This window comes from Elephantulus edwardii, unplaced genomic scaffold (assembly GCF_000299155.1).
Source record: "Elephantulus edwardii isolate Elephantulus edwardi_28Jun2011 unplaced genomic scaffold, EleEdw1.0 scaffold00050, whole genome shotgun sequence".
Taxonomy (NCBI): domain Eukaryota; kingdom Metazoa; phylum Chordata; class Mammalia; order Macroscelidea; family Macroscelididae; genus Elephantulus; species Elephantulus edwardii.
Window position 1 is genome coordinate 1,693,924 of NW_006399800.1, and position 14,801 is coordinate 1,708,724.

The following is a 14,801-nucleotide window of genomic DNA, read 5'->3' on the forward strand; positions in this document are numbered from 1 at the left end:
TTTAATTTCATACCACCTGAATTTCAGAATCATCTCAGGAACAGGTTTGAGGCCTTGAACACTAATGAGCGAAGACCAGATGAGTTGTGGGAGGATGTTAAATGTATCATCCAGGAAGAGTGCAGACGGTCATTACAAAGACAGAAGAGGAAGAAAAGACCAAAATGGATGTCAGAAGAAACTCTGAAGATTGCACTTCTGCCTTTACGTAAAATAAATAAGTAAATAAATAATAGCTGTTTATCTGTGCATCACCTGACCTCATCCATGGAGTCATCAGGATGTCGTGTTGAAATCACCATTCTAAACAATTCCTAACCTCATCCACTTTTAGGGACTTGTTGTTTACTTTTTACTACTTTCTCTGAGAATGGCTTTGTCCTGGCCCTGTCTCTGAACTATGGGACATTTTATTCCACTAAACATACCAGTATATTTGACTATCATCTCTTAGGCAGCCAGTGCTTGGGAAGTACAGGGTAATGGTTAGGAACTTGAGTCACAGAGCCCAACAGATCTTAGTTCAAATCCTGCTCAGTGACCTCTTAGTTGTGCGGGCCCTGGCAGCTTCTTTCAGCTCTGACAACAAAAGGCAATAAAATGCTGCTATTAGGTCCAGGTTATAGATTACGCATGAGTAGTCTGAGTTTAACTGGGGATAACAATTATGTTTGGGAATTGTTTTAGAGATTAAAATGCTTAGCACAGTGTGTGACACCTAATACAGGGCAGTTCTCTTAGTGACCTCTTTATGTTTATTATTCATCTTGTCATACTGTGGTGGCTTGTGTGTTGTGGCACTGCAAGAAGTTGTCCCTCTAATATTCCAAATACCTGCAGGGTCCCTCAGGGATGGACAGGAATCAATGAAGTTTCTGGACTGAAACAGATGAGAAAGCAAGCCTAGTGGCCTACTTCCAAATATCAGACCATGAAAACTCTACGCATCACAACAGAACATTGTGAACAGAACAGAACAGAACAGTGCTGGAAGATGACCGCCACTTGCCACTTGGAGGACCCTCAAAATACACAGTGGCCACAGCAGTGAACTCAAGGGTATCTACCGTCATGCTTGGTTAAAGATGGTGCAGGACTGGAAAGTCTTTTCATCTGTTGTGTGTTGTAGTTATTATGTCCTGTCGAGACGGAACCAACCCATAGGTGAACCTCCAGCGGGTTTTCAAAAGCAGTTAATCAAATGGAAGAGGTTAATCAAATGGAAGAAAGTTGCTTATCCTTCTCTTGAGGAGCACCTGGTGGACTTGAACCACATGCCTCTGGGATTGCGGCGGCAGCTTCTTACCACTAGGCACCAGAGCTCCCCTTCTGTTTTATGTAATTCACTAAGATTTGACACTAACACAACAGCAACATTGTTAGTGAAATGAGCACAAAGTCTCACTACCAAATTAAACCTCTTGACTAAATATAACCTTATAAATAAGTTAACTTCTTAGAAGTTCAATTTCTTCACCTTTTAAATGGACCAACTTGGCCAACCAAACCAAACCAAACCACAAACACAGCCATCAAGTCAATTCCAACTCGTGGTGACCTTCCCTCCACTGGGTGTCCAAGGCTGTAAATCTTAACAGAAGGAGACTATCTCATCTTATTCCCATGGTGCAACTGGTGGCTTCAAACTGCTGACCTTTCAGTTAGGAGCCTGACACTTAGCACACTGAACCAGCAGCAGTCTTTTATTTGTCCGGGGTAGGGATTAAATGAGTTAAAGTCCTGCTGTCTTGAAATATTTAATGTTCATCATTGAAGTAAATCTGAAGAAGGGAAGTGGACTGCGTGAGCGAATCAAGAGAAACTTTCCTCCTCAGCACTGTGGGCTGCATCTTCTGAGCTTTACTTGAACCTCCACTATCTACAAAGCCTTTCATGAAGGAGAGGAAAGAAGAATGACGAGGAAAGGAAAATGACTTACTCAAGATCCCAGAACCAGTGCTGATGGCTTCTCACCTAACTGAGCAATATGGTGCAGGAGATTAAGGGAACAGACTTCAAGGACAGATGGCCTGCTTCTTACTCCTAGCATAGTCTCTTACTGAATGGCATTGGTCACTTTACCTACCTTTCCAAACCTCATTTTCCCTATCTGTAAGATAGGTTTAGGGGACTGCTGGGAGAACAAACATGTCTGTCCAGGAGAGGGAGGAACCAGACTGCTCCCTGGAGGCAAGGATTTTGAGGTTCTATCTCACATACTTTGGACATGTGGTCTTTGGAGAGGGACATCATGCTTGGAAGGGTGGCAGGACAGTGCAGGAGAGGAAGACCCTGGATGAGATGGATTGACTCATCGACTGGAGGAATGGGATTAGGTCGGCCGAGATGATGAGATTGGCTCAGGACAGGACAGGTTTCAGAGCTAATGCACATAGGGTCACTAGGAGCCACTGGCAACTTGAGTGGCACGTAACAACAACAGTGGCCTAGAGATATAAAGTTGCTCTGTCAACCCAAAGGCAGGCAGTTTGAATCCACCAGCTGTTCTGAGAGAGAAAGATGGCCGATCTCCTCTCATGCAATTCACAACCTCTGAAAACCCACTGCAGGGTCTGCAATTGCTTGATTCTGACTCATTGGCCACATAACAACCACGGCCACAGAGGATTGCTGTGAAGGTTGCTCAAGCTAATATGTGCAAAATATTTAGAGCTGCAAAATGAGTAAGTAGAGGCCTGAATGAAGTGCAGCGAGCTTCATGGCTGGTAGGCAGGATGGAGGTGCACAGAGACCAGGCTGAGGTCTGTAGATTCGCCACAGTGACACTGGCTTGCCTGCGACCCTTCTCTAACTGGAATAATGTGGGGCAGTGATTGAAGGCAAGGGATCTTGCTGGAGAGTTAATTTAAATAAAAGGTGTGGGGGAAGTTTATGTTTTCTATTTGTAAAGTATTTCAACTTTAACATTAAAACCTGAGCAGCTTTATCAGTGAAGAGGATGCAAATTACCACAAGTTTTTGAACAGACAAGGTCTTATCTGAGGGGTGGGGAGACAGTAGGAGGCTGGAAGTGGGTTAAAAGGGAAATGAGCTTCTCAACCGTGACTAGTTGATTTTCTCTTTGTTAGCTTGATGTCTTTAACTGATTCTATTAGATAGGTCATACTTGTACATGGTACAAAATCTAAACATACCAAAGAGTATTCCATACAAAGGATCTCTCTCTCTCTCTCTCTCTCTCTCTCTCTCTCTCTCCCTCTCTCTTACAAAGCACACCATCAGAGGTTCCTGCTACCGTGTCCCCTAAACCAAATTAAGAGAAATTATTTTAATGTTTATTTGATCACCTATAAACTTATTGTCTAGATCTCAATTACTTTAGGGTTAGTTTCCTATTTATTTGTCTTGTAATTCTATAACATCTCATAATTTGTTAGGTATATGGGAAATGTTGCATGAATATTGATTTATGCTTTTAATGGCTATTAATGATTGCAGCTTTTTACTTATTTTGAGTTGTGCCAGATAATCAAATGACTATCCCTCTTTGGTTGAAAGTTTACTTCAATCACATCATAATGCTGCTCAAACTTCTTTCAGGGGCAGCTCCTCACAGTAGTATTTTGCGTGTCTTTCAATCTGAAAGACTCATCTTCCAACACTATATCAGATAATGTGCTGTGGCTGTTTGTGAGGTTTTCAAGCTCTATTTCAATGTCTCTCTCTCCCTCATCTGCACCTTCCAGGGTCCTCTGGATTTTTGCATCATGGGCTGCATAATCCACTCAGAAACAATGAAACCCAATTATCTCAGACCCATAAATATACCGTTAAAACAAACATTTGTTGAAGGAAGGAATAAATCAACAACAACGAGAGAGTTGGTAGAAGAATTAATTAAATGGAGCTGTTCAGTAAGCTTCCAAAGCAGGACCTGGCTCGGTGACAAATGCAATGACAAAAACAAGAGGAGCTAGAAGAACTGACGCCAATAGGAAAAGGTGTCCTGTCCCGTCTCGCTCTCGCTTTCCTGTGTGTACCTCTTCCCTTCCTAGCCAGACCAGACAGGCTTTATGCTCATGTTTACTTCCCCAGGGCCAGGCATTCAGAAGATGTGTGATAAACAGTTCTTGCCCTAATCCCTACTAACACTAAACATGCCCTGGGAAGGGGATGAGAAACACAGTCTCTAGTTCCTTCCCGGGCCCAGGAACATGCATGCCTGGCTCAATACAGCTTGCATGGCCCCTGGACACTATTGCCTTTGTAGGTCCCTTTTTACTTAAAAAGAAATTAAAAGTTATATTTTATACATTAATATAAGCATAATTGTGATCCTGTTGATATAAACATAATCACAACCCTATAGAGTAATTCTACTTTGTCATATGAGGTTGTTGGAATCAAAACAGAGTCAACAGCACCTAGCAACAAATATATATATATATTAATTATTATTAAATTCACTTTCATCTTTCTTAAATTATGTCAAATAATTCTTGTGGGTCCCTAGACACTGTGTGTGTTCCATTTAACAGATGCCAGGACTGTGCCCCTGTATTCCTGGGTGTGACTGTTGCTGTTAGGTACCATCGAATCAACTCCAACCCATAACGTCCCTATCACAACAAATCAAAATCTTTCCTAATCCTGTACCATATGCAGAGTCTCTGCTGTGCTTCCAGCATGGCTGCCATCAGTAAACAGGCATTGCTTCTAGAAACAGCCTGCCTCAGGGAAACACATGTGGAGTTTGGAGTCTAAAGACGTGGGTTGGATCCCAGCACCAGAATTTACTTTCTCAAACCTTATTCTAAATGCTTAGGGGTTTTGAGCTCAGATTCCTTGATCCTAAAGTGTCCTTTAAGGGACAATGGTGTCAGTGGTAGAATTTTTATCCTCTGTGAGAGAGACCCAAGTTTGATATTTGACTAATACACCTCACACACAGCCACCTCCTGTCTGTCAGTGACCTGAACTGGTTTCAGTGGAGTTTGCAAACTAAGAGACGAGCAAGAAAGACTCAGTGATACACTTCCAAAATTGAGCCAGTAAAAATTCTACTCAAAACTCAGACTTACTGCTGTTGAGTTGGTTCCTACCCATAGAAACCCTCTAGCAAGGTTCAGAGCCTGTAAATTGTAACAGACGAAGACTGCCCCTCTTTCTCATGTGGAGTCACTGATGGACTTGAACCAATGGAGAAGTGTGGCCTTTGGGTTAGCAACACAAGTCACTACAGACTACCCCACCAGAGCTCCCTAGATGTATAGGTGGTTGGGGCAGGGATGACCTCGTCTCTGAAACCCTGTGGATCATAACAATGCTATCCCCAGACAATCATGGAGCTGGAACAGGACTGGGCAACTTTTGTTCCATTATGGATGGATGGATGGATGGATGGATGGATGGATGGATGGATGGATAGATGGATGAATATACTATAAAATTGGGACCCAACTTGTTAATAGTAGCTAACAATGACGAGATGCAATATTAGTCCAAAAATTAGAGACAATTATGTTGAGCAATAAGAAGGGAGCATTGGTGAACTAGTGGCAAGAAGCTGCACTGTAATCCCGAAAGCACGTGGTTTGAATCCACCAGCTGTTCCATGGGAGAAGGATGGGCAATCTCCTCCCGAGTGATTAACTGCCTCTGAAAACCATCCAGAGGGTCAGGTATGGGTCAGTTCCAACTCTACGGTACACAACAAGCAACAACAATAAAATGGTCATTATTGTTATTTGATTGCACCCTGCATGTGAGCCAGGCACCTGGTTGGCTTTGGTGCTGTTGACCACAGCCGGAATCCTGTACTCTTCACACCTGGAAGTAGAAGATGGTATAGGAGGTACAGTCACCTGGCCTCCTCTCAATGGAAGCCTGGAGCAGCTAACAGTTTAAAATCAGAATTAGGCCTTGACTGTGAGCTTCTGAGCCCTGCCTGTGTGTTAGAATCTCATGGGAAACTTTAAAAAATGCTAAAACCTGAAACCTACTTCAGACAAATTTAATCAGAATATCTGGTGTGGAGCCTAATTTGTTTTTTGGGATTTTTTTTAAAGTTCTCTTTGGTGATTCTAATGTGGCGGAGGGCTGAGCATCTCCTTATGTCTGTGGGTGGAAGGAGTGAGCTTCAAATGGATTGCCTGACCCAGAGAAGTGCTTCTCACCATGACATCTAAGGCCAAGAAATGTAGTTAGAGGATACCAGAAGTGGATTGGAAGTGAGTGGCCTTCATGTGCAAAGGGCCTTTCTCAGGCTGTGCATATAATGAACTTTCCTCAAAGACAGACTCCTCCCCAAATTGTGTTAGCCCCAGACTTCAGGCTGTGTCCAGGTGAGATTCATCGTTGTGGGTGCTGCTATCTCCCTAGAACCTTGCTGGATGTGAAATAAAGGCGACCAAGTCATGGGCCCCACCCAGCAGAGGGAGAACTAAGAAGGCACAGGTCCTGACCAATCCCTGCAAGTGAGAGTGGGCTTCCCTCTACTGGAAATCCTGAGTGCAGCCTCCTTGTAGACTACTAGGCCATTCAGACCCCCGGCTCAAGGTCTCTAGGGTAGTACATGGTGGTTTAGTGGGTAACACGTTACACTGTCAAGCCAAATTCTAATCTAAGGTTGTTCTAATCCACCAGCTACTCCAAAGGAGACAGGTAGGTAATTTACAGCCTGAGAAAAACCTCTGGAGGGTTAGCTACAAGTTGGTTCTGACTCAATAGCAGTGAGGTTGAGTTGGGTTTGTTTTCTTTTTACTGGAGGATTCTCATGCAAAGTAACATTTTTTAATAAGAGAGGGCCTATATTCTAAATCCAGGTCTAGGAGGGATATATGATATATAGAATCACAAATCCATTACTATTAATTCATTCCAACTCATAGCAACCCTATATATAGGACAGGGTAGAATGTGCCCGTAAGGTTTCCAAAGCTGTAAATCTTCACAGAAGCAGAGCACCTCACCTCTCTCCCATGGAACAGCTTGAAGGTTTGAACTGCCAACTGGCAGCTGAGCTCTTAACCACTGCACCACCAAGGCTCCTCTCATGGTGTCTATATGCATAAAATTAATCAAGATCGTGTGTACTTTATAAATCAGTTGCCAACTGTGGTGATGCTGAATCACGGCTGCCCCATGTGTGTCAGAGAAGAACTGCTCTCCATAGTTTTCAGTGGCTAATATTTTGGGGAAGGAGATTGCCAGTCCTTTCTTCAGAGGCACCTCTGTATGAACTCCTTTTAGTCAGTAGCCAAGCGTGTCAACTGTTTGTACCACTCAGGGATTGGGGTTTTTTTTTTTCAGTTAAAAAAAAAGGGAAAGAAAAGGGGGAAAGAAAGAAACTAGGACCTATCATGTGTAGTTGGAATTTAAGTGGGAGAATCAGGAGAACCTTCCTGGAAGGTGAGTCCTTTGGTCCTGAACTTGAAGGGGAGAGAGGAGCAGAGGATGCTGGGAGACTCGCAAGGCAGAGACTCCTATAGTATTAGTGGTGGAGGCGGTGGCGAGAATGGAGACAGGGTTGGTTCAGAGGCCTTACTAAGTGAGTGCCTCTTCCCTACCCAAGAACAGGGTGTCTTGTGGTCAGCCTAGGTAGCCCATATAAACTCCCAACTTGCCTCCAGGAACATCTGGGTCATTCTCCCCAACAAGACAGCATTGTATGGGGTTCCAATACAGGGCAAAGAGAAACAGAGAGCCCAATTGTCCCTGTCATAATGGCTATATAATTTATAATAATGTCAGCTATTAAAGGATTTTTCGTAATTAACTGACAGTGGTGTGCTATTTCACTGCATTTTTGGCTGCCATAATGATCTTGAACTTTGCAGGGCAGTTTTGAACTTGCTCAAAATAAGCCCTGGATACAAAGAAGGGTGAGATTCTTCCAAATGCAGGGTAAAAGTGGTTGGACAAAACAAGGCAGTTCCCCTCCCAGGAAGAGGGGTGAGCTGTGCTGGGCCAGGGAAGCAGAGACCTGCTGTGCCCAGGAAGCCCAGATGCCTGCCTGGGCAGAGTGGTAAGTGAAGCAAGCCAGCTGTCTCCTGATGGATGTTCAGTTGCATTTTTAAAACCCACCTTGTTTGCATGATATACAGGGAGATTTTTCTCTTCCTCAAAGCAATAAGCTGCTTCTCTTAATCTTCCTTGAAATCCATGACTCTCTTGGTATATATCTTTTTATTTTTTTTATTAGGGACATAATCAGTTCCTAGCAAGTAGATTCCAACTTATGACAACCCACATGTGTCCAAGGAGAACCATCTTCACAGGGTTTTTAGTGGATGATTTTCCCAAAGTAGACCACCAAGCCTTTCCTATGAGGTGGCTCTGTGCGAATTCAAACTTCCCACCTTCAACCTGACAAGCAAGCTTGTCAACTGTTTGCACAACACTTAGGGACTTTAGTGGAGACATAAGTGTAAGAAATATGTCTTCTCTTTAGTGGTAAGGAGTTGTGTTGCCAGCCCAAAGGCATGCAATTCTAATCCACCTGCTAGTTGCTCCTCAGAAAGATGGGCAATCTCCTCCTGTGTGATTACTGCCTCTGAAAGTCTGCTGAAGGGTCAGCTAATGGGTCCATTCTGATTCAATGGTACTCAACAATAACAAAAAGGGGCGAGGAAACCAAGCCCAATGATACTGAATGTTGCAAGTTGACTCCTAGAAGAGGATATTAAAATGGTATTGAATATTAGAAGCACATTAAGGAGTAGTAGGGTCTGTGGTAAATTGGTGATCTCAGTCCAGTGTGAATGAAAGCATCTGCTGTTGCACTCCAGACAGTCAAGACCACAGATCATTAACAGAGATGACTAGGCACCTCTGTTAATATTCAGTATCTCCTCTGTCTTTTATAGCTGAATTTTTAGACAAATTATATTTATGGGAAAAAGACTGTCTTAGTCCAAACACCATCACATGGTTGTCTGGACCATGCTTTGTACTTGGTATTGCCACATGACCATTTCTGGCCAATGAGGTGAGTGAGTGAAATCATATGTGGGATTCCTGGGAAGGCAGTACAAAGGGAGCTGACTCAGCTGGGAGGATCCCTTTTTTCCTTGATGGCAAAGTGGTTTAAATGCTAACTAAAAGGTCAACAGTTCAAACCCACCTGCCACTTCATGAGGGGAAAATGGACAACATACTTTCGTAAAGACCACAGTCTTGAGTTTTTGGTTTATGTCTCCAGCCTACCATGCAGATGTGATGGTTGAAACCCTAAGAAGCCATATGGTGACTTGTGTGGCTAGAAGCCAAATACAGGGATAGCAAAGCAGAAAGAGAGAATCCTAAACCCTTGATGACATTTTTAATTAATTAAATGCAATTTTCCTATTTATCTCAAAAAAAATTAAAACCAAACCATAAACTCAACTCACTGCTGTTGAGTAGGTTCTGACTCAGAGAAACCCTCGACTGGCTTTTGAAGGCTACGAATCTATAGGGGAAGACTGCCTGTCTTTCTCCTGCAGAGCAGCCTATACATGTGACTGACAGCATTTTGGTTATCAGCCTGATATGTTAGAAATTACATAACTCCTAGAAACTATTGCCTTTGGGTTGGAAATGATTCACAGCAGACCCTCCACAGCCCTTGCAAGACTGTAAATTGGGCAGAAAGAGACTTGAACCACCTAGGAGGTGAGGTTTTATGTTCACAGCACATCTCTCTACAGACTGTGCCACCATAGCTCCCTACTACACCACAAGGGCCCTTTATTAATTTCTCTCCAGGCTTCTTTTCATATCTATTTTATTTAAGCTACTTTCAAATCTAGCTAGATTCACAGATTTGGATATGGCATATCTTGATTTTTAAATATTGCAATATGATAAAAGTATTTAATACATTGAACAAGATTGAGAAACCACTTTTGTGAGTTGCATTTAACCCAAGCCCCCATTTGTGCCACTTTGTCCAATATCTTCAACTATCGTTACTAGAGATTTTAACATATGTCCAATGATCTTACCTTTTAAAATCATAGTAGAATTGTACTTCTCCACCCAAGTTGATGTGGCCTTGTGACTTGCTTTGAGGCTTTTGTACTTGAGTATGGTCATGTGACTTGCTTTGATCAATGAATAAGGAGGGAAAAAATGTGACAAACTTCTGCGCCATTGATTTCAAAGTCAGTGTGGGTCGAATCCTTGAATGGTAAATGCTAAACTTACCCAGCCACTAATCAAGACTGTAGATTGTTCATTCTACACAGAGGAACCTCTGAAGGAAAATCTGGCAACCCACCAGGAAAAATCCACCATTAAGGCCCTCAGCGATAACCTGGCTGACAAGAGCTACATGGAGGAGTACATGCTGTCACACGCAGATGTGACAGTGTTTTAAGCCATCTCCAGCTCCCCCTCCCCCCACTACGTCAGGTGTCATGCTTTCTGTTGGTATAATCACATCAAGTCTTAAAAAAGGAAAGGCCAGCCCACCAGGAGTGAAGAAAGCCTGTGGTAAGTATGGCCCTGCTGATGTGGAAGACACCACAGGAAGTGAGCTACAGACAGCAAAGATGACATTGATCTCTTTGGATCCGATGATGGTAAGGAAAATGAGGAAGCAAAGAAGCTCGGAGAAGAACATTTACACAATATGAGTCAAAGAAAGTCAATAAACCTGCACTTGTTGCCAAGTCTTCAATCTCACTAGACGTGAAACCTTGGGATGATGAAACTTGTCATGACAAAATTGGAAGATTAGAAATTAGAAGGATTCAGGCAGACTGCTTGGTCTCGGGCTATGGTGGGATATGGACTTAAGCTTCAAATACAAGGAGTAGTTGAAGTTGATTAAGTTGGCACAGGTATGCTGGGAGAGAATGGATAACTGCTTCTGAAGACTATGTGCAGTACATGGATCTTACCATTTTCAATAAAATCTAAAGTCCATCTGCATCCATCAGTTAAAAGAAAACTTAAAAAATACGAACACACATGAAGTGGTCTTGAATGGGAATCAATGTGACAGCAAATGGTTTGTTTTTTCCTGCTGGGGTTTCCTACATTCTCTTTTCCTTGTTTCTCTCATTGTGGACACAGATGTAAAGATAAAACTCCCTTACAGCAAACTTTGAATGACTTTGAAAAACATAGCACCCACCAACCCAACATGTACCATGTGAACAAGAAGCAAACACTAGTTATTTGGGAGATATTTGTTATCATCACATTGCCCAGCCTATACTGACTAATCCACCATCTATGCCAAGATTCAGTGGTACAGTATGGTCTTTGGAATTTAAGAACTCTGCTCAACCTTCTTCTCTGTGGCTGAATTTCCGAATCTCTCGAACCCTCTCATTCTGTACCTCCTCCCTCCATTTATTTTTTTCGTTCTTTACTTAGGGAGCACTCTACTTCCTTCTTCTTCCTCATAGGGATCATTTCTTCCTGTCAGTGTTCTTTTGTGCCCTTCCCAACCTTATTTACACCCAACCCAGCTATTTATTTAAAACCAAACATACACAACCCAAAACAAGCAAACCCACAACCTTTGAGCCACTTCCAACTCATAGCAACCCTTCGTCAAGTTTATAAAAATATGTATTTTTTTTACTGGTGGAGACTAGGAAAGGTTAACTGACTTGTCCACGGTCATGCAGACAGAAAGAAGCCGAGCTAAACTTGAAGTCTGGTCTAACAACTCTCAAAGCCTATGTCCCTGTCATGACTCCATATCATTTGACTTCACAGGAGCCTTTCTACTGGGATCTGCTACATCACTCATCAGTAGCTATAGGACAGTATGAAAAAGAGAATTGCACTGCAGCTAAGTGGTCATTGCTTAAGAAAAGGGACTTCTCTCACTGTCCTGCATGGGTGATCTGGGTTACTGAGGCAGTTATGTCCGGACTGGGTGGAGCTTAACGGATAGAAAAAGTGAGGCTGAGAACTTATTTGTAATGGGTTGAATTGTGTTCCCCACAAAAGAGATGTTAACATATTAAAACCTGAAACTTCAGAATGTGATTGTACTTGGAAGTAGAGTAGTTAAGATGAGGTCATAGGATAGATCTAATCTCTTATGGCGAGTTATATAGGAGGAGGTGAGACACGGAAGGATGATGATCGTGTGAAGATGGTAAAGGTTGGAGAGATGCCACCACAAGGAAAGTCTTGGGATGTTGGAAACTGGAAGAGACAAAGAAGCATCTACCCCTAGTATCTTCAGAGAGAGCATGAACTAAGGGCACTGTGAATTTAGGCTGCTAAGCTCCAGAACCGTGAGGGAATGAATTCATATGGTGTTATGTCTCCCAGTTTGTGGCACTTTGTTACAGCAGCCATAGGACTCAAATACGTAGGGGATATGAACACACCGCATCTCCCGGAGAAGTGGGGACAAAGCGAAAACTGTGTGCCTCTAATCTCTCTCTCATTTCCCAGACACTCAAATTAAGGTCTTCATTCATCCCACTAACCCCAGCTGGATTTTCCTGCCTCTCCTCAGTTGAGGGGAGAATACACTCATTTCCTATTTCCAGCACCTTCTTTTCATATCCCTATATTAGTTTCCTTCTGCTGTTATAACATATTAGCATACGCCTGTTGTTTGTTGTTAAATGCCGTCGAGTCGTAGGTGACTCAGAGACCCTATGAACAGAAGTCCTGAACACTTGCGTGCGTGACTTTCACCCTTTCTCCAGGTTCATAGGATTTCCAGAGGCAAACTATTTATGGAAGTGGATGCCACTCCTGCTTCCAAAGCATACGCCTAGAGTCTTAAAATAATACAAATTCATTACCTCACGTATCTGGAGGTTAGGAGTCAGAAATGAGTCTCACTGAGTTCCCTATGCAGGCTCTAGGAGAGAATCTGTTTTCTCATCTTTTCTAGCTTCTAGAGTCTGACCTCATTCCTTCAACTGTAAAGCCAGCGACAGCTAGTGTCTATCTCCTGTCAAACCACTTTGACACTGACTGTTCTTTCTCTCTCTCCTTCCATTTATATGGAGCCCTGGTGGTGTAGTTGTTAAGTGCTTGGCTGTTAACCCAAAACATTGGCAATTCAAACCCATCCAGCTGCTCTGTGGGCGAAAAACCTAGCCATCTGCTCCCGTGGAGACTGTAGCCTAGAAGAGTATGGGGCAGTCCTATTTTGTCAGTGGGGTTGCTATAAATAAAACTCACCTTGATGGCACCTAACAAAAATAATAACTCTCTTACGAGGACCCTGTGATTACATTGGTTTCACCTAGATAATGCAAGTTAATGGCTACACCTCAAAGCTAACTCATGAGCAACATTAATTCATCCTTACCATGCAGCCTACATCCTCACAGATTCCAGGGCTTGGGATGTGGACAGCTTTGGGAGACTGTGATTCTGTTTACTACATACATACTCCACTCTCATCGACCCACAACAATAATGTCAGCAGCATTTATGAGCACTTACTATCTGCCTGTCAGTGCACTCAGCACTTCTTTCTCATCCATTCTTCACATCTTTGTAAAGAGGGATCTACAAGTGTTCTCGTTTTACAGACTCAGAGCTAACTTAAGTAATCCAGGGAGCTCTTAGTTCACAGAGTCGTACTGCTCACATGAATGAAGGCTGTGTGTCTCAAGTGGTTCAAAACCACTACCAGGCAGCCTCCTGAAGTCCAAAGGAGGCTCTCTAAGAATCAGAACAGACTCAATGGCAGTGAGTTTGCATCTCTTTGAATTTGAACAGTACTCTTCTGTAGTTTCACTTTTGGGTAGATCATCTCCCCAACACGTCAATGAGAGTATTAATGTTGTTGTTTTTGTTGTTAGGTGCTATCTAGTTCAATATTACTCATAGTGATCCTATGAACAACAGATCTGAACCCTGTCCCATCCTGTGCCAACTTCACAATCTCTGACACACTCGAACCCATTGCTGCAGTCACTATGTCAATCTACCTGGTTGGGGGTCTTCCTCTCCTTCACCACCCCTCTACCTTTGTAAGCATTATGTCCTTTCCAACCTCTCATAGCAATATGCCCAAAATATGTGAGATGAAGCTTCACTATCCTTGCCTCCAAGGAACACTCTGGCTTCCTCTTCTCCAAGACATATCTATTTGTTCTTTTGGCAGCCCATGAGATATTCAATACTCTCCTCCAACACCACAGTTCAAAGGCACCAAATTTTCTTCTGTCATCCTTAGTCACTGTCCAGCTCTGAGCAGCACAGCAAGTGATTAAAAAGACCCTGGTCTGAATCAGGCACCTCTTAATCCTCAAACTAACATCATTGCTCCTCAATAATTTGAAGAGGTCCCAGATTGCAGGCTTTCCCAGTGCAGTAAATCTCTTGATCTCCTGTCTACTGTACCAAGTGTACTGATTGTGGATTCGAGTAAGGTAAGATCATTGATAGTTTCAATCTTTTTTTGCATCTATCGTGATCTCACTTAGCCATCCAGTGATGAGAATTTTAGTGTTTCACATATAGCATCTCCTGTACCTACTGCTAAAGCACATATTCTTTTCCACTTTCCAGGTGAGGAAACAGGCTCAGAAATGTTGGGTTCAGCCACAGGGTTCATTAGTGTCAGTGCTAGCAACTGAACAAAGTGCTGATTCCACAACCAGTCCTTCTCCTGTGTTCAGTCGTAAGTGTACATAGTCTCAGCATTTATCAGTAGCTAACTTTGAGTGCAACACAGTGGTTAAATAATGGATTCTCAAAGCCTAACTGCCTGGGTTCACATTCCAGGTCTCTCATTTTCTGCCTATAAGACCTTGGCCAAGTTGCTTAACCTATAACTGTCTCAATTTTTTTCATCGGTAAAAAGGATATAATGATAGTACCTGCCTCCTAGGACTCTTGTGAAGATTCAGTGCATT

At 42.8% G+C, this 14,801-nt stretch overlaps 1 pseudogene; it reads left to right on the forward strand.

Annotated features, from left to right (window-relative positions):
* The window catches only part of LOC102849462, a 20,874-nt pseudogene extending 10,008 nt beyond the window's left edge, over nt 1-10,866 (forward strand).
* The last annotated feature ends 3,935 nt before the right edge of the window (nt 10,867-14,801 follow it).